Source organism: Hermetia illucens, chromosome 1 (genome assembly GCF_905115235.1).
Source record: "Hermetia illucens chromosome 1, iHerIll2.2.curated.20191125, whole genome shotgun sequence".
Lineage (NCBI taxonomy): Eukaryota > Metazoa > Arthropoda > Insecta > Diptera > Stratiomyidae > Hermetia > Hermetia illucens.
Genome location: NC_051849.1, coordinates 144,226,486 through 144,246,141, shown reverse-complemented (window position 1 = coordinate 144,246,141; position 19,656 = coordinate 144,226,486). Strand labels below are relative to the sequence as shown.

At 40.9% G+C, this 19,656-nt stretch overlaps 1 protein-coding gene and 1 long non-coding RNA gene across 8 annotated transcripts in view; one reads left to right on the top strand and one right to left on the bottom strand.

Moving 5' to 3' along the window:
- Positions 1 to 19,656, bottom strand: part of LOC119651667 (polypeptide N-acetylgalactosaminyltransferase 2) — a 424,411-nt gene that overhangs the window by 319,491 nt on the left and 85,264 nt on the right. The gene's annotated exons all lie outside the window — the stretch shown is intronic.
- The window catches only part of LOC119651698, a 33,787-nt gene continuing 16,598 nt past the window's right edge, over positions 2,468 to 19,656 (top strand). For both annotated transcript variants that reach the window (XR_005249481.1, XR_005249480.1), the window contains exon 1: positions 2,468 to 2,729. This is a non-coding gene — a long non-coding RNA (uncharacterized LOC119651698). The remainder of the gene's footprint in view (positions 2,730 to 19,656) is intronic.

Sequence of the window (19,656 nt, the reverse complement as noted above, 5' to 3'; positions counted from 1 at the left end):
TGTGGTTGGTGCATTATACCCCATCAAGCGGTGAATGGCAACCATATACATCTATATATATCAACACATGCTTCGGAAGTTCCGATGATTTCTGGCCAGAGTAGGCAATACATATTTTCCTGTGCCCGTGTACCACGATGCGAAGACTCAAGAGAAGAAAAGGAGGAGTTGCTATCTTTGTGGACATAAGAATATTTTGAGTAGAATTAATGAAAAATAAACGTTTGCTTCTTGTCAATCATCCCGATAGTTCTAGGGTTTGGTGATGGGATTTTTTTTTATTTTATTATTTCTTATTTATATTTGAAGTTCTCATTACTGTTAATCTCTTTTGATCCATTTTTTCCTGCTATAATATTTTGTTCTTTATTTCCTTTTATTCCACATTTCAGCTGAGGATGCCAAGGCAGAAAGGAACCTAAAATTTCAAGCCTTTTTGCCCATCTGAGGCAGGAGGAGCATCAATTAAGAATGCCATCGGCCGTGGATCTTCCCTCTCGATTGCAACCTTCTGGTCCGGAGTTTCACGGATCCACGAACGCGGTCGTGGCGTCATTTTTGAAGGTTGTGTTTGCTGTATGTCAGTCACACACATTTTTCTCAAAAATGGTTAGACCAATTGGTGCGAAATTTAGTTAGAAGGTGGGAGCTGTGAACATGAGTAGCATATTTCTACTTTAAGATTAAGGGAATCATACATCCAAAAGAAGGGTGTTAACTTTTGCTCACCGTCAGGTTGGGTATCAAATGAAAGAATTTGATTAGTACTTTTCGACGTCAGTGTTAGTTTTGACATTTGTTGGAAAGGCGGAGGTGCAAGGAACGAAATTGATGATTTCTTTAAAGAACCCATTCTCGCAAACTACCCAACCGAAAAACCAGGTGTCCAAGCCTCGGAAAACTCTCCATGTCGAAATCTCCTCAAATTAAATTAATAATGGTATATTGCTTGGAGAAATTGAGTAGAAACCCTTCTTAAGTTTATCCTGGAGTTATAAGGATTTGTAGTAATATAGATAATAGTATAGAGCATGCCATCCCCAAGTTTGATCAAAATCGTACTATTACTAACAAAGTTACAATAACTCAAATTTGTCTTTGCCGTATAAATTTACTACCACCCAAAATACTAAATATCACACTAAAGTGAGTAGTCTAACATGCTAAATGCATATACATTAAGAGGTATGTACAAATCGGATGGCTCTACACTCAAATATACTCACAGAAGAAGCAAAGCCTTCCATACCTAAAGTGCGGAGCTTCCGGTTTCCTGACTTAAACCTGTTTTATTTAGCTCGCGTGTTGATGTTTCATTAGGTTCTGACGAAGTTCCATGTTGATTGATTTTTCAGGTTTTGGTACAGACCAATGCTCAATTAAGGCCACGTAAAGTTTTTGTTAAATAACACGTGAGGGATCAAAGCTCCCAAAGGTGAACAGGGTATCTTTTCCGTAAAGATGAGTAATCCAGCCCGGAAAATCTATAGGGAGAATATGTATGGTAGAAAAGGAGACGGCCCCGGAAACTAGGGATATGGAATTGTTGGTTGGAGTCCTTACTAAGGCAGGCCTTGAGATGATAACGATGACAGACAATTACTCAAAAACTCAAAGCTTTTATTAACTCATGTACCGTATCGTTGTCGCGCAGGTGAACTGACGGAAGTAGCAACGTATTGACCACATATTGAGAAAAGGTGTTAACTGCATTGCAGAAATTGAAGGCGCAGAACAGTGAAGGAGGATTGCAAGCTTCTCGGAAAATCGAAAAGTAGCTGAAAAGCATTGTCAAAAGCAATATAGCTTAGGTATGGTTAACGCGCATCACAAGGGAAAGCTCTACATATAAAACTAAATCATCTCATGTTGTCGCGCTTCTTTTTCAAAACGCAGCAGCTTGGTATAGCTCGTGTTGGGGTTTCAATCTGCCATAACGTTGTTATTAATGGTGGAACTTGTACGGAAAGGGCTAAGTCATTTTCGAGGCTTTGTTTGATATCACCACTTATGCCTTCACAGGACCAACATACGGGGATTCCCTATGAATTTACAAAATATAGTAGGATAATATTATCACCAGTAAAGAAACACTTTTCATTTCTACTCCCGCTTCGAGGCATCATTTTTTGTTTCCTTCTTCCAAGCAATGTCAAAAGTCAGATAATTTTCGAAGAGCACTGATGGAAGCCTCTCATTTAATATTTCACCAAAGTAATTTCGAGAAAAAACGTTTAACAGCCATTTGATCAGTAAATGCTTACGTGAACCCATGGTAAAATTATCTAATTCATAATCTCTACACTCAAACTACATTTTATGACAACAGATTTAACAAGTTTGGAGTAAATTACAAATGAAATTCAAATGGGCAAACACAGTGAGTTAATGCGTCAATAAATGTCGAAAAAGTAGCAAACATAAAAGGCTTCGTTTCATGAGTCAATTTTTGAAATCACGCTGGAGGCTTTTACAATTTATTGCTACTAGAAGGTCTTGCAGAATGGAATAGAGATAAAGCAAATTCTAGTTAGTTACATCAATTACAAATGGTTTAAAATTTTTGTGATCGCTAATTTGATAGAGTTGTCTTCACCTCGAATATCTGAAGAGCGATTAAAGTATCTAAAACACTTTTTCATGGCACAGCTTTTTCGAGAATATCTCAAGAACGAATTTTCTTCTAACGATTTTTTTTTAGTTCATCAACGGCAACAAATTTCAAACAGGTGAGTTCATTTTGATAAAGTACACACTGAGGTAGGTCATGTCATTCGTTATCAACCTATCAATCCAATCGATTTTCCAGGCTGAAGCGTTCGAAATTCAATTTGGATTCGCTGCTCATTTCATTCCGGTTAGCCATTCTGGTCTCGAATTTTATTTTTAATCGTGATTTTCAGCCGCTGAATTGACTTTGTAGATGTCCTCACATTGTGAGATTATCACATTTGCGATTGTGCATGCATCGATAATTCCTTCATTATGTGGTTTTAAATTGTGTGATTAATTTTCCACTGTTATACTACTTGAAATTGCCATTACCCACCCCACTTAGCAGCTGCATTCATTAGAACATCGCGAAATATTAGAGTCACCACACTTTCAATCGAACCCTCGAACATACAACCGATATTTGTTGTGTTGGATTATGTGCTACGTAATTACTATCAAATCCAAAAAAAAATAATTTAATTCACTAAATAACTTAACACAACATTCACTGCAACTGTGAAGTAAGAAGTCCGCCAGCAGTCGGATCAGCTAGTTATAAAAACAAGTCGGGAAACCGGAAGCTGGGCGCATCAGGTATGAAAGGTTTTGTTTGCTTCTTGTGTGAGTATATTTGCGTGTAGAACTGTCCCATTTGTACGTAGCCCGTTAAGAATATGCATTTAGCATGTCAAGTTTAGTACTTCGGGTTGTAAATTTACACAGTAAAGTCAACTTTGAGGTACTGTAACTTTTTTACTAATAGTACGATTTTGATCAAAGTTAGAAATAATGTGCCTCATATTATATTTTATACTACTACCAACTACGTTTATAACTCTGGGATAAACTTAAGGGGGTTTTACTAAATTTTCCCCAAAATATGGTAATATACTGTTATTAACTTAATTTGAACAGATATCGATATGGAGAGTATTTTCAGGCCTGGGCACCATATAGAGGCAGCTTCATGATTTTTTTCAGATTTTTCGGTTTGGTTTTCTGAGAATGGGTGCGTTAAATCATCACTTTCCAGCCCTCCCACTCCCCGCCTTTTTAACAGATCTTAAAACTTAGACCGGCTTCGAAAAGTACTAATCGAGACCTTTCATTTGATACCCCACATGACTATATTTGGTGAAAAAAATTTTACATCCTTCTTTTACATGTCTGGGGACCCCCCTAAATCTCAACGTTGAAGGATTTTACTCACCGCATGTTTGGCGGTCCACAGGTCCCATCTTCTCACCAAATTTCGTGACAATCGGTATAGCCGTTTTTGAGAAAAGTACCTGTGACAGACAGACAGACAGACGTGCACCAGGCCATCAAAAACATGGCCAAGGAAGAAAAAAACGCCCCGAAGAAATCAAGCGTCACCCAGGCAACGCAAGTGACACCCCCTCAAAATCCAGAGGGCCCGAACGATTCTTTCGGATCCTCACAGGAAGCGAAAAGGCAAAAAAGCATCTCACCGGCAAAAGGTAAGGCAAACAAAGTTACCAACATCGTTGAAACTGCGGCGCCAGCTCCAATTGACCCAAGGGAGGCAAAGCCTCAAAAAGGGACCAAGGAAGCATGGACCAAGGTTGGCGGAAGGAAAAATAAGACGCAGAAAAGAAGATTACGGCCCGAATTAATCATCGTCTCCAAAAAAGGGGATATGACTTACGCCGATATCCTTAGGAAGGTCAAATCCGATCCTGAGCTGATGGACCTTGGAGAAAATGTGAGCCGAATCAGACGCTCCCAAAAAGGAGATTTGATGCTGGAGCTGAAGAAGTCTCCGGGCAAAACGGTGGAAAATTTCCTCTGCAAGATGGAGAAGTCCTTAGGAGAAGAAGCTCAAGTACGGGCCAGAAAGCAGGAGATTGTCATAGAATGTAAGGACACTGACGAAATCACGACCAAGGAGGATATCCGCGACGCCTTAGAAAAGCAGTCCGGACCACTTGGCTTGCTAGATTCCGCAATCAGGGGACTGAGGAAGGCATACGGAGGCACGCAAACGGCAACCATAAGCTTACCAACTGAAGCAGCGTTCAAACTGCTGGCGGCTGGGAAAGTAAAAATAGGTTGGGTCGTTTGCCGACTCAGGGAGCAGGTGTCCCTTAAGCGCTGCTTTACATGCCTGAAATTCGGCCACATAGCGGTGAAATGCACCGGTGACTGTGACAGGTCAAAATGTTGCAGAAAATGTGGTGGAGAAGGCCATATGTTCAGGGAGTGCAAGGCTGAGCCTGAATGCATGCTCTGCAAGGAAAAAAAGGGTGTAGACTGTCGGCACGTTGCAGGCAGCAGCAGATGCCCAGTGTTTAGGCGAGCCTTGAATGCAGTAAAAAAATGAGGTTGATACAAATCAACCTCAACCACTGCGAGGCAGCGCAAGACCTTCTCTCGCAGACCATCTATGAGAAGGGAATCGAAGCTGCCATAATCAGCGAGCCTTATCGCAACAATAAAAGCGGTGCCTGGACTGCAGATGAAACTGGCAAGGCGGCAATATGGGCGTGTGGAAATCAGGCCATCCAAGAAGTGATGGAATTTCCAGAAGTTGGATTCGTCAGGGCAAAAATAGCTGGTATCTATATATATAGTTGCTATGCTCCACCAAGCGCGACGATAACAGAATTCGAAGGAATGCTCGGTATGCTAGTCTAGGATGCAAGAAGTCGAAACGCCAAGATCATAGCTGGTGATTTCAACGCGTGGGCCGTGGATTGGGGCAGTCGTACTACGAACACCAGGGGCCGTATCCTGCTCGAGGCTTTCGCGGAGCTAGATTTGGTGCTTGCCAACACGGGAAACGTTTCCATTTTTCGTGGGACAGGGTCGGGCTCAATAGTCGATCTGACATATGTTAGTACCACATTGGCGAAGAGAATGACATGGCTTGTCAGTGAGCATTACACTCACAGCGACCACCAGGCGATTTTCCTCCAGATCGAATATGGGCCATGCGTCGATGCGTGTTTCCGTGAGGCTGCAAATCAGGGCTGGTCCGTGAAAGGGCTTGAGGAGGATAGAGATGCTATTGGGATCCCAAAGTTCCGGTAGTGCGGCTACGGAAAAGCTAGAGCAAATGATGGGACACATAACGAGAGCATGCGACGCTGCTTTGGCGAGGCGACGAGTTCTCGCAAAAAGGCGCTCAAACTATGGACTGAAGAGATCGCGGTGTTACAGGATGCATGTTTTCGTGCTAGAAGGATCTGCCAACGATCTACAGCAAGACCAGACTTCGACGAGAAACAGCTAGCATATGTGAACCTTCGAGGTAGGCTTAAGCAGGCTATACGGACCAGCAAGCGAGAATGCTTCAAGGAACTTTGCAGAGAAGCAGACCAAAGCCCCTGGGGAACAGCGTACAGGCTAGTTATGAAGAAGATGAGAGGGCGAACACCACGACTGACCTGCCCGCATCTTCTGTTCGATATCATGACGGCGCTTTTCCCCCGGATAAAGAGGAGCGCAAACAACACAAGCGAGCACTGGACGTCTACACCATGCCAGCGGTAACTGAGGAGGAACTTACGCAAATTTGCCGGAGAATTGGTATTAACAAAGCACCCGATCTGGATGCTGTTCCCAATAGAGCCCTTAAACTCGCAGTTAAGACCAGACCCGACTTTATCAGCGTGCTTGAAACATGCATGATAGAAGGAGTTTTCCCCGACCGGTGGAAGAGGCAGAAACTAGTTTTGCTCCCGAAGCCGAATAAACACCGAGGAAACCCATCATCATACCGACCGATTTGCCTTATCGACACGGCAGGAAAGATGCTCGAAAGGGTTACCTACAACAGACTGCTCCCCATCATCGAATATAAGGATGGACTATCGGAGCGACAATTTGGATTTCGTCAAGCCCACTCAACGATCGACGCCGTAGACGTTGTTCTGAAGCTGGCTCGAGACGCGATGTCGTCAAAAAAATGCTGTGCCGTAGTGACATTGGACATCAAAAATGCGTTCAATTCCGCAAGCTGGGAGTGGATAAAAAGTTCATTGGCTAAAACGGATGTCCCTAGTTACTTGAGAGGACACTGTGGTACGACACGGAGGAGGGATCCAAGCAGTACACCGTCACCGTAGGAGTACCACAGGGCTCAGTGTTGGGTCCTCTCCTGTGGAACGTCATGTACAATGGGGTGCTTGTCCTTCCCGTGCCAAAGGAGCCCACGATAATCGGTTTCGCAGATGATCTAGCTGTGGTTGTCGTCGCGAAAGAACCTGAAGACGTTGAAATGTACGCTAATGAAACCATTAGCGCCATAAAAGCGTGGCTGGAGATGGTTCAGCTTGACCTTGCGGAACAAAAGACGGAGGCGGTCTTGATCACCAATCGTAGGAAGAGGTATACGGTTAATATTCGCGTTGGTGGTCACGTCATCACTTCGAAGCCGGTTATCAAATACCTAGGGGTGGTGATTGACGCTAAAATCAATTTTAAGGGACATTTGGACTATGCCTGTGAGAAAGCGGCAAATACCAGCGTATCATTAGCGCGGATGATGCCTAACATTGGAGGTCCAATGTACAGTCGCAGATTACTTGTGGCCGGAGTGGTTCGCTCCACACTATTATACGCGGCACCAGTTTGGGAGGAAGCATTAGCGTGTGAGAGTAATCGTAGAGAGTGAATATGACTTACCGCTTAGTGGCGCTAAGGGTGTGCAGCGCCTTCAGAAAAATATCAGACGAGGCAGCGTGTGTTATTGCGGGAATGATCCCGATAGACATTCTGGCAAGTGAGACACGATGCCTGTACGAGACAAGGAAAATGAATCCTCTTGAAAAGGATGCAGAATACCGAAAGGCGGCAAGGCGAGAGTCGCTGGAAAAGTGGCAGAAACGGTGGGACGACTCGCAGAGGGGTCGCTGGACCCACACTTTGATTCCCCGTTTGAGGAGTGGATCCAGCAACGACACGGTGAGATTAACTACCATCTGATGCAATTCCTGTCAGGACATGGCGGTTACAGGAAGTACCTGCACCAATTCAGGCTGGATGATTCTCCCTTGTGTCCTGAATGTGGTTGCATACCTGAGGACCCGGAGCATGTTATGTTCCACTGTCCACGATTTCTCTCAGAAAGGAGGAGTCTGGAAGACTCCCTGAAAACCACCCTAAGCCCGCAGAACATCGTCGGAGAAATGTTGAAATCGAAGGGAAACTGGTGTGCGGTGAACACCGCAATCAAACGAATACAAGAGGAACTTGGAAGAGCGGAGCGCGCAAGGAGGACGCGAAGAACGGAAGGCGTGGTCGCGTAAAGCGCAGTTTACCCCGCGAAGTAATGCTTTGCGGCGGTCCCGCGGGGAAGGAAAAAGGAGAAAGTGGGGGTGGTTTTAGTGGGTGAGAATCCCACACGCTGCTGCAACCTGGCGCGGCAGTGTTTTTGTAAGATTTCCACCTCCGTCCATAAAAGAAAAAAAAAAGACAGATAGATGGACAGACAGACAGACATTGAACCGATTTTAATAAGGTTTTGTTTTCCACCTGTGTCAAGTCAAGGAGGATTTAGTGCGCTTATAACAAAACCCGATCACGAGAGCTCCTGTGCCAGACGCGTGCAAATGCGTACAAGATTACGGTGATTTGTACGGGACACTGGCCCATAGGGGACCATGGACTGGTACTTACCAACCTACCTGCTTTGAATAGGATTTCCAAGGATTGCCGTCATGATATTCATCCATTCAACAAACGAATTTTTGTTTCATTCGTTGTACCATTATATCCACATACTACATGCCTCAAAAAATTCGTTTCGAAGGTAGGAAATAACTTCATGAAAACATATAATAGTAATCATGCTAAAGTTCAATGTTACATTCCCCAGGTGCATAAACTTTCTTATCTATTCGAGCATCAAGCAGTCTTTGAAGTGTTATAATTTTGAATCTTTCTGCTTTCAAGTAAGTTTCAATCTCCACCACGAATATAAAAGATATAAAAGTACAAATATTTGCACCAATCTTATCTTACGTGACAATGAATATTTTGGGAAGATTTTTCATTGTCTCAACTTTTCCCGGGTAGTATCTCACGTTAGCGCTAACATAATGCCACAATAATGAGCCACAATAAAAACACTCTGCATGCAAGTTCATAATTTAGTCGTAACTGCACCCTCTCCCCGGCACCACTTGTTTTAGCAGCTTTTAATAGTATCGTCATGAAGTTGATATATGCGCTGAAGAATACAAAATAATCGTACCGTAAAAATAATGTTGCAAAATTCCTTGTTTTTATTCATGTCATCATTGTGTTGGCGTCTATTGCACGGAGGCCTATTGTTTTTATTTTTTCTTGGCTGCCGAGCAGGTGGGTTCAATGTGATTTTTATTCTAATGTTAAAGCAGAAGAAATCTGACGAGAATTCATAAGATGCGAGATGGTGTAAAGCGGATGTCTGTCCATTCTTGGGATTTCATAACAGATTTCAAGAATAAGGTAGGGATGTGAATGTCTTAATTTTGCGGGAGATACTTGAAGAAGAATAATGCATATTCATCCTGGAGAATATTTATCTTTTGTATTCTAGAGAGACATAGATATGTACTTTCTCTGTTGAAAAACCAAAGGTTGCTGAAAGGTCAAAACCAAGATAACAATTATTTTTCTTTTTTTTAAGATATCTCCTTCCAAAACTGCTTGTGCAATCCGTTATAGCATCCCAAGTTTACTTTTCATTATTTTCGCGTGCATTCAAACAGGATGACTGCAAATTAGAATTGCAAAGCGTTTCTCTACATTAAAATGTTGTATCTGTCGGTTCATTACTTACTCCTTTGAGCCACCGGTATTGTAACTGAACCGTGTACATGTAGATATTCATGCATCATATTTTCTAGTCTCTGATCTATTACTACTCACTCCACGTATTTGAAACAATGATGCTGATGCTTACCTGTGGAGAAAATGAAAGCAAAATTAGTTGACAAAGTAAAAATGATATTTCTTATTCAAATGTTAGTATAATTCAGTATCTTCTTCGCATTCGCCGGTCAATTAAGTTAAGTTGGTTGTAATTTTAGTTGATTGCCTTATTTTTAATAAAACATAAAAATGCACGAATACTTTCATAAGATGCTAATTAAGTTGATTATGTAACAAATATATACAAAAAATCAATATAGTAGTTTCCGCTTATCAAGCTTTGTATCAATTTATCTGCCCAAGATACCGATGTTTGTATAACTAATAAAGAATATATACATATTTGCAAACCTTTTCTAAAAATTGCCATAGTCTTTATAATTTATAGATAAAAATAAGTACAGAGAAAAAAGGGATAGGGATTGAGGAGATGTTTGATAGTCAAAGTTTTTTGCAAGGGAAAACAAGAAACAACTGCCAGCTAGAATATAACGAGGCATCATCATTAACGGCGCAACAGCCGGTATCCGGTCTAGGTCTGCCTTAATAAGGAACTCCAGACATCCCGGTTTTACTCCGAGGTCCTCCAATTCAATATCCCTAAAAGCCGTCTGGCGTCCTGACCTACGACATCGGTCCATCTCAAGCAGGGTCTGCCTCCTCTTCTTTTTCTACCATAGATATCGTCCTTATAGACTTTCCGGGCTGGATCATCCTCATCCATACGAATTAAGTGGCCCGCCCCCCATAACCTATAAAATATAAAGAGTACTAATGGGTAAATTTCAGGCAAAATTCGCGAACAGGGTGTGCCTCTGCCTCCCCGAAAGGGGCGTGAACAGAAGCAGTTTTACATGTTATTTTCTTCATTCATAATGATTTAAAAGCTGAAGATGAACATGAACACGAAAGAGTAGCGACAATATCAGGTTTTGGTCAGAGGCGTTTTGAGTCTAGGCGAATATTTTGATAAGAAAGTTAAAAGTTACTAGTTGAGGAGCAACTAGCTCCTACATTCTAGCAAGGCAACAACTCGCTTTATACAAAATATGCAACTTTTTCGAGGCGATGATCCGTCCTTCAACTAATACAGCACCACACCTGTGCGTCGTCGTGTTATACATCGTCCGCTCAAATGCGCTTCAACTACTCCCAGGACTTGTACTCCTCCTCTACTGTTGTGCGCCAAGTGCTTCTAAGGCGACTCAATAGCCAGCACTGAAATTGTCACCCCTACTTAATGTATGGCCTATCTATTGTCACTTCTGGCGTCTAATTAAGTCGTCCGCGGGTAACTAGCCTGTGCGCAGGCCAAGTTCTTTGTTTCGAATAGTATCAGTTCAGTGTATCCAGATAACATTCTGCAAAAAAAACGTTTTTTAAGGTTTGGAACTTTTAAGTAACAGACTTATAGGGAGAGTGCGTTGATCCCTCAGGCAAAATCCTGGTTTTGTTAGTATTTATTTTCAGTCCGATTCTACTTGCCTGCCTTTCCAAATCTAAAGCCATTTGCACAACGTCAATGATCTGGTAAGAGAGCAAACAGATGTCATCAGCATAGTCGAAGTGTCAAAGGGATCCATTGAACTCCTCCAAGTGCTACGGGCAAGGCAGCATGAAGAACGTCACAGATAATAAGAAGAAATAATAGTGGTGACAACATGTAACCTTAGCGAACTCCGGTTAGAACGTCAAATTGCTCTGGCGATGCGATGCGTGACATTTTGCGCCATCAAAGATCTAAACTCGTGGTAGAGTGTAAGATGTTGATGTAGACTATGTAGGAAGATCCAGAGCGGAAACCAGACTGCATTTCAGAACTATTTTAAGTGTTATTTTGTGAAGACGGGTGTGTGTATGAAGTGGAGGAGAGGTATAGCCTTTGAGCACTCAGATCTTAGTGGCAAGTTTTATCCGATTCTCCCATCTAAAGGGATGTCCCGGATTCATTTATATATATCATGATTTCCTTTAATGTCCGATGCGTCGCACTTACATAGAAAATGTTCATCTTGGAGAAGTCCTATTCTGAACATATGCCTAGCTAATGAATAACGGCCAGCCAGATTGTCCACAATATTTCAGCAGAATTTCCTACTTTTCGATAGGATAAACTTTGCAGTATTTTTGTTTATTTCTGATAAGAAAAGTTTAGTGTATGTAGCATGCTTTGCCACCTGCCATTATAACAGCATTGGCCAATGCGACAGACGCTGTAATTGCTGGTCCGAGCAAGGAGGAAAATAGGTGCATCCAAGATCTTATTTTCTTCATATACGATAATGACCGGCTACCTAAAGTAGTTCCCCCATATTGATTCTACATATAAAGAGAATTCAATCGGTTTCTATATTTTGGAAGTGGCCAAAGGACTGTTAAATGCCCTCAGTGTAACTTGCCTATCGCTGCAGATTGCAACGCGCCTACCCTTCAACTGCTCGTTAATTATCTAGAATGCTGCCTTTAAAATCGCACATATTTCAGCCTGAAATCCCGCTTCATATTGTCCCGAAGAGAAAACCCACTTCTCGTTTTTGTTCGATAGGTAGACTCCTGCTTCAGAACCCTTTTTGAGCCAACGGTAGGGAAAACTTCTATATAACCCGCCACGTATTTTTCTGGGATTGCCTAGTTTTCTATACGTTTCAGGATAATTTCATATTTCCTATCAAACAGATGCTTGGGAACCCGAGAATCAGAAGCCATTCCAAAAGCCGGATTCTGTTCTCCCAATAATTCTTTCAATCTAATCTGATCGAATTAGCCAACCCTTGCCTTGCCTTCATTGCCGCGCTTTGGAAATAATATCAAAGGGCTACGGCTGTTACGCCCATGGCACTGACAAAAACCATACACACGGTTTTTTGCAGTGCGACTAGTTTGCAGCGAAAACTGTTTATCTCCCCTTAATCCACCGCACTATGGATACGTAAGCGAATATCGTCCTAATGATAGGAAAATATATCCACATTTCCACCTAAGATTTAAATCTATATGTCCAGGTATCGGTCTGCCTATACAGCCTATTTTTACCTATATATGTTTGTTCCAAAGAAGCTTGTTGGCGAGAATAAATCCCAGATATTTTACTTCTTGGAATCCCTCATCTCCTGAAGGCAAAGACCATTAGTTCCTCTATTTTTTTGTAAATATAAATAATGTCATGCCATTCTATTTGGACTTACTGAATGCCCGCACTTGAAGCACCAAGAGTCAATCAAATCAAAAGTACAATTGTGTATTTCGACGCATCCCACCTGACTAACAACTGGCAGCTCGCGTACCAGTGAGTCGATCAACATACATTGAAGTGACTATGCTACACCTCCTTCGGGCCGGCTTTTCTTCGCTTCCGTTGTTAGGTAACGGTCTACACCCACTTCAGCACATAAAGATATTTGGATTATATCCATTTTATTAAAAATTCATCGACACCTTACTCTGCGGCGGCATCACAAAACTTTTGGAAAGGCGCACTGTCAAATGCGTACCCGCGTTTCAGTGTTATGTTCCCTATCTTTATCTATATATAAACAAAGAGTGAAGAGCAGACTCACAGGACTTTCGGAAAAATATTTCTTAAAACTTGCTCAAAGTGCTCTATACCTTTCTTTCTTTAGCATCACTGGATAGATGCAATCTATGTCAGGTGCTTTTAAGTTTTCAAAGGACAGTATAGCAATTCTCCCTCTTTCATGGGTCTGTGATTACCCCGCAGTGTCGCACCTGTCCCAGGTGTCTTTCTATGGAATCCTAGCGATCCTTCCTTGGAATCGGAATGATCATTCTTTTATCAAATTATCTTGGAAAGGCGTCAGATTCCCGTACAGGAGGAGGTAGCAGATCTGCAGGAACTGTAGGTGCGGAGATGAATAATTCTACGGAGAGACCGTGAAGCCCAGCGGCTTTCCTCGGTTTGGGTGATCTGAAGTTCGAAATGATTTTTCCTCCGTTTAGAAAAGCAGTCCTTTCTTGCATGACATGGTGGCTAGCCATTTCATCTACAAGAGGCCGAACTTGACTGGATATCATACGATTAAAAACCTCTCCAGCTGCCCGTCATTGTGGATGAAGAGTCCACGGTTAACGGCTCCCACAGCTCTGTGGTAGCTTCCCCTTCCCTGACCAACGCAATAACAAAATCATTTTTGCACGGCGCATACTGCTTTAAACTTTCCTGGATTTTGCATGGTATCGGAGCTATAGCATGTTACGCTCGTAGCAGTCAATAGAGCCTTCAATCCCCTTTCCTTTACACTATTCCGCAGTTATCCAGATATTATGGTGTCCTTTCGGGTCGTCGCCGAACACCTGCGTAGTACCCGAGAAAAGAGCTTTTTTGATTATGTTGAGCCACTCATCGATATTCCCACAACGATAACGAGATTCCTCTGCCACTATCGAGCGGCAGCTGAAACATATAAGCGGTCGATGTTATACTTGAGGTACGGCAGCTCATCAACCCTGCGAACGAAAACTGCCGGACGCAACATTCAAGCGAAGGTAACCGTACCGCCTGGCCAGTTGTCTGTACTACTAAGTAGTGCGTTTTATACCTAACTGCCAGATGCTTCTTCGATGAATATTCTGCAAAAACACAAGCTTTTTGAGTTTTTCCTGTTTAGCCCCTGAAGTACAGCGGTGGCCGTCAGACACTCAAACTGAGACTATTCAACCCCCTCCATTCACAACCACGCACGAGGCATAGTCATGCGCCTATATGGAATTTAGGCCTCACAATATAGTCCATTGGAAAACTGCTCAAATAAACTTATTAATTGTATATTACCAACTTGTTGAAACTGACCGGAACCCCTACCCGCTTAAGTCCATCCGAGGGATACTAAATTCTGAAATATCATACAGAATAGTGCATAAAGGATCCTACATAGTACTGGAAAGTTTAGTGTGAATCTTACTGTTAGCGGCAAAGTTATACCAGATAAAATTTATAAATTTTTTTGCAAATTGACTGCATCCTAAGCCATAAAAATGTAATGCTAACGTCACGATCACCGCAAATAATTAACATATAGTACTAAAGTCTCATATATATAATCTGGAGCAGCTACGTCCAGTTTGTGTTTTTCATATTATTCTTTATTTCTTTATTATTCTTTATTTTATCTTATTCCTCTTGCTATTACATCATAACCATGGTGAAACCTCGTACATGCACATTTGCGAATATTAGATACGAGTGCTTTGATTGATTGATTTGGGGGCTGAAATTGAAATTTGATGAAATAAATAGAACAAATTAACGCCCCACTGCTCATCAAATTATTGAAAATTCTCAACAGATAAAGCACTGATGTAAACAGATCACACGTATTTGACCGTGCTCATCTTCATACTCATAAAACTCATCCTGAGCTACTTCTGCGAGCCAAATTACCTTGACTTTGAAAGTATCAAAATACGAGCAGACATGGATTACTGGAGACGCACATAATTTTTGTATTTTTAGTCAGATACATATGTAAATATATCCACATAAACATTACACAACTCTAATTTGATAGACAAGCAAATTAATTGAGCTCTTGGTAGTACATGCGTATGTTCACATTTCGATAAGGTATCCAAGCAAATTGAAATGTGAGCACCAAATGGACTTTGGAGCTGACAATGCTGTGTTAATTGGATAAATGGACGTACATGACGTGGAAGTGAAAGCATTTTATATGTAGTATATAGCGAACGCAAAAGAATTTCAAACCAAAAGTGCTTTAAATACAAACAGTACCAACTCATGTAGGAGTAACAAAGCATTGGGGTTCCAGAGATCATTCGAACACATGCTGGTCAGTTTTGGTTAGCACAGTGTACACTATTGTTTATTCAACAATGGTCAGGTCATTTCTCACCTTTTCAAATCTACCGGCATAACCGAACATGATAGAATGTGTATTTGTTAATTAATACTGAAACCACAAAACTCATTTAAGATTGGAAGTTCCTCACTTATGACTTCAATTTTGACCTGGACATAACTCTCATCTGAAGCTTTTTCAACTACGAAACACATAAAATTATGTGAACACAGAATACGTTAAGGGTATCTGAAATATTTGGCCAAAGGTTGGACGATATCTTAAAATTATTTTTTTCGAATACACATTTTATGTCCAGTTAGGCATGCAATGAGAGCATTTTGGTGCTTAGACTTAATATCACAAGTTAAATACGACCAATTACATTAAGTACCAACATTCTGCTGGAAATTCCAATACACCGGAGGCTGAGTTGATTTTAGGAGCGCTTCAAAATGTGGAGAGAAACTCTGGTTATGAAGCATTTGTGGTAGGTGTTAATACTCAATGGTATGATTGTAAATCAAAACAGCACTTTTGGGAGCACTGAATAGAATATTGTATCCTATAAGAGTGATATCATTATTAACTCAGACAAATTTTTCCTAATCGCTTTCTTTTCGCTTTATAAATGTAAACAACCTTCTCTCGTACTAAACCCCCCCACAAAAAAGTGGAAGCATGTTGCTCTCCATTTGATCCGCTCCGATATCAAATGAATGCGGACTTAGTATCCCTCAGTGCTCAAACAAAAATTCTTCGCTATTCATACTTAGTTTCACATTCCTTCTTTCAAAAGCATCTAAAAATCCAGAATAACCCATCTAAGGAGGTTGGGTCTAATCTTGCTTGGTCTTACATTTCACTGGGAAAAAAGTCACAAACCAACAACTAAAGGGGATTAAGGCCATGTCCAACTCTAGTTAAATCAAAACAAATCCAAGACAAAGCAAAGAGAACAATTTGGAGCAATTGATAATAACAGGAGTACGTACTATGCTGATACTCAACATAAAGCTAAGATTTCAGTCTACATTAGAAGGTCAAAAAAGCTGTCTATCCTTTGAGAGTACAAAAAAAATATTTTTTTTTAATTCTCATTATTTAGCTATTTTTAAGAGAATGCCAAATTTGACACCTCAAAAAATACCTCATCGCATGTGCGACAGTTGATTTCAAAATTGGTGTAAGTGAAACAGAAAATCGTGGTGATAATTCATCAAAATAGCAAAAAAAAAATTGAGACATTTTTCTTCTCGATTTGTTTGTCTAATGAGTCCTCTTGAGTCCTTTTTGAAAGATTGAATGATAACCATATCTTCCTCGAAGTGCACGAGCGGCCAGTCCAGCTAGTACTTGGTTCGAGTCAGGAAATAGGCGTAAATTCCCCTCCAAATGATATTTAGCGATATCGTTGTAATTGAAATTTTGTTAGTGAAGCTTTTCTTACGCAAGCTCTTATTGTGACATTGTTAATTCGATTCGTCCCCAGTTCTTTTAGCAGTAATTAGGCATGCTGCGGTATAGTTATTATAATATGGTAGTCGACACGGAGCAGGTATAATAAAACAATCAGAGTCTCTATAGGACTTTAACTTAACGCATTCGTTGTATCGGCAAATGCTGTTTCATTGCGCTTACATTGTAGTCTTTCTTCACCGTAGCCAATCACACAACCGATCCATAAATGAAAATGGCTATGGCTGTGTATGACTAGAGAAGTACCTCTGAGTCACCTATTTCTTAAAAGTTGTTTTCTAGTAAAGGAAGCTACACAGCTTTTTAGGTTCGCTCTTCTAAAAACTGTTTATCTAACAACAACTGTCAAGGTAGTTCGCATTCATGGAAATCACATTTATTTTACTTAGATTAACTCTAAGGTCACAGCTCACAACTCACGAACACACGTCCGCATACGTTATATCTGTAACACCAATCTTCTCTAGCGTCTCCAGGATTTCTTCCATAACCAATAATTAGGGAAGAGAAAAATTGTTTCACCATAGGTTGACCTTTATTTTTTTCATCGTTGGAAAGTAGAAAGGTTAGAAACCTACCGCTGACTTCTGCGATGCAGTCATGCGGGGCTCTTACACACTAAAATTACCTTCTTTTCCTTCCATTCTCCCCGCGCAACTCCTCTAAAGCAACGCGTCATGGGTCGGGTCAACCCTTAGTTGATCATTTTGTTAGGTCGACTTGTCCCCAACCTAGTCACAATTGCCATCGCTAATCCAATAATTTCTAAAAGCTTTTAGATAGCCTTGTTATTCACATTGTTAGAAACCGGTTTAAGAAGATGGCGAATTTATATCATTTATAATGAATTGTCTACTCATTCATCGCCGTTTTGTTTGGGGACTATTGACCTATGCATTCTCAATCCTGTTTAGTAGCGATTAACCTATAATTGCTCTGAGATGCAAATCTAAGATACTTTCCAAGGTTTTCAGCACACAGGAGGAGACCCTCACGAAATCGTGATTTCACTTCCCTCCCATTGTTCCTGTCAAAGTGGTTGCTCGAAATATTGTATTCCATCTTAAGCAAAGATCTGGTCTGAGATTTCTGTCTTGATCGCAACAGTTTCTACCAATATGGTATCCTTGTTGTTGTTGATATGACTTTCGAGAGATCTTATACTAGGATTCCATATATTATGTTGCAGAACCTTCATCATTCTCTGTTTTTACGGCTTACTCCCATATTACTTGTAATGTCTAGTGGAGGAAAGTATCTAGTTGTTGAGGTGAATATTTGCAGCGATAATACTGTTATATATAAAACCGTTTAATGTACACGTTATCCCTTTCAGCTTGACGGTCGGTATCTCCATACAAAACAAACTCAGTGTTTGTCATTGGGCCTGCGATAAAGTGTCTTGCAGCCTTTTTTTAAATTATCATTCGCGATAAAGACGGGGGGTCGTGAACCTTGCTTGAGCGGAGAGAATAATAAATTTGGAGGATTTTGATGAATGTAAAAAGGGAAAAGAATCGTTCCAAGAATTTTTGGTCCCCTTCAGGAGGAGAACTACGAAATTTATGAGCAATACCACAGCTAACTGGTTGTGCATAAAATCTGGCTCAACAGGTTGCAGAGGACGAGTCACTTAATATGTACCATGTGGGTGCGAATAATTTAACCAGGCAGGCCTGTAAGGGAAATATTTATGGTAGGAAAAGAAAACGGAGCTGACCCTGCCTGAAATGGAGCGATGGAGTAATCAAGGATACCAGACAACTTTCTTTCAATGGCCTGTACAAATCCCTGACTAGAATCTTAACGAACATCTTTGGGTAAATGTCAACAAAAAGATTAGGCAACGCAATTTCACAAAAGTAACTGACCTATACAGCACCAATGATTGAGAGTGGGCGAGAATTGAAATGGACCCGATTTTCTAGCCTTTTAATCTATTCTCTAGCTCCGTAGTGCAATTATTATTGCGAAACGAAATGCGACAAATTTTGAACTTTTAATTCGCAAACTTATAAACTTTTTCCATTATTGTTAAAGTTTTTGGTAGAAAATTCGAATTTAAAATGAGTGAGCGGCGCCCAAAATATTGAAAACAGCAAGAATGAAGTGAAAGAGACTTGGCTTTGTCTACCTAAATCTATTGAGCCCATATAATAACGTAACTAAGAATAGTCGGGGTATCTACTTACTATAAATTTGTTCAAAAAGGAAGCTATTGGGGCTGGGATTAAGTTTCTGCCCGTTTTCAAGGTTTTGTGTAAAACAAAACCTTATTAAAATCGTTTCAATGTCTATCTGCCTGTCTGTCACACACATTTTTCTACAAAACGGCTAAACCGATCCGAACGAAATTTGGTGGACAGATGGGAGCTATGAAATCCCACAAATTTAGGTGGAGTTTAAAGGGGGCTCCCCATACCTGCAAAGGGGGCATTCAAAATTTTTTCTCACCGGATATAGTTGCGTAGGATGTCAAATGAAAGGTATCGATTGGTACTTACCGAAACTGACATTAGTTTTGGCATAAATTGCAAAGTGCGTGAATAAGAAGTCAAAATGTACGCACTTGAAGGGAGTCAGGACTCATTTTCGGAAACTACCCAACTTTAAAATCCGCAAAAAATCAGGGTGGTGCGCCTAGATGAAATCTAGGCTTCAAAATATGTCCGATCCCGATATCTGCTCAAATAAACTTACTAATAGTATATTACTACTTTTCAGAAATTTACTGAAAAACCCCCCTTAAATTCATCCTAGGACT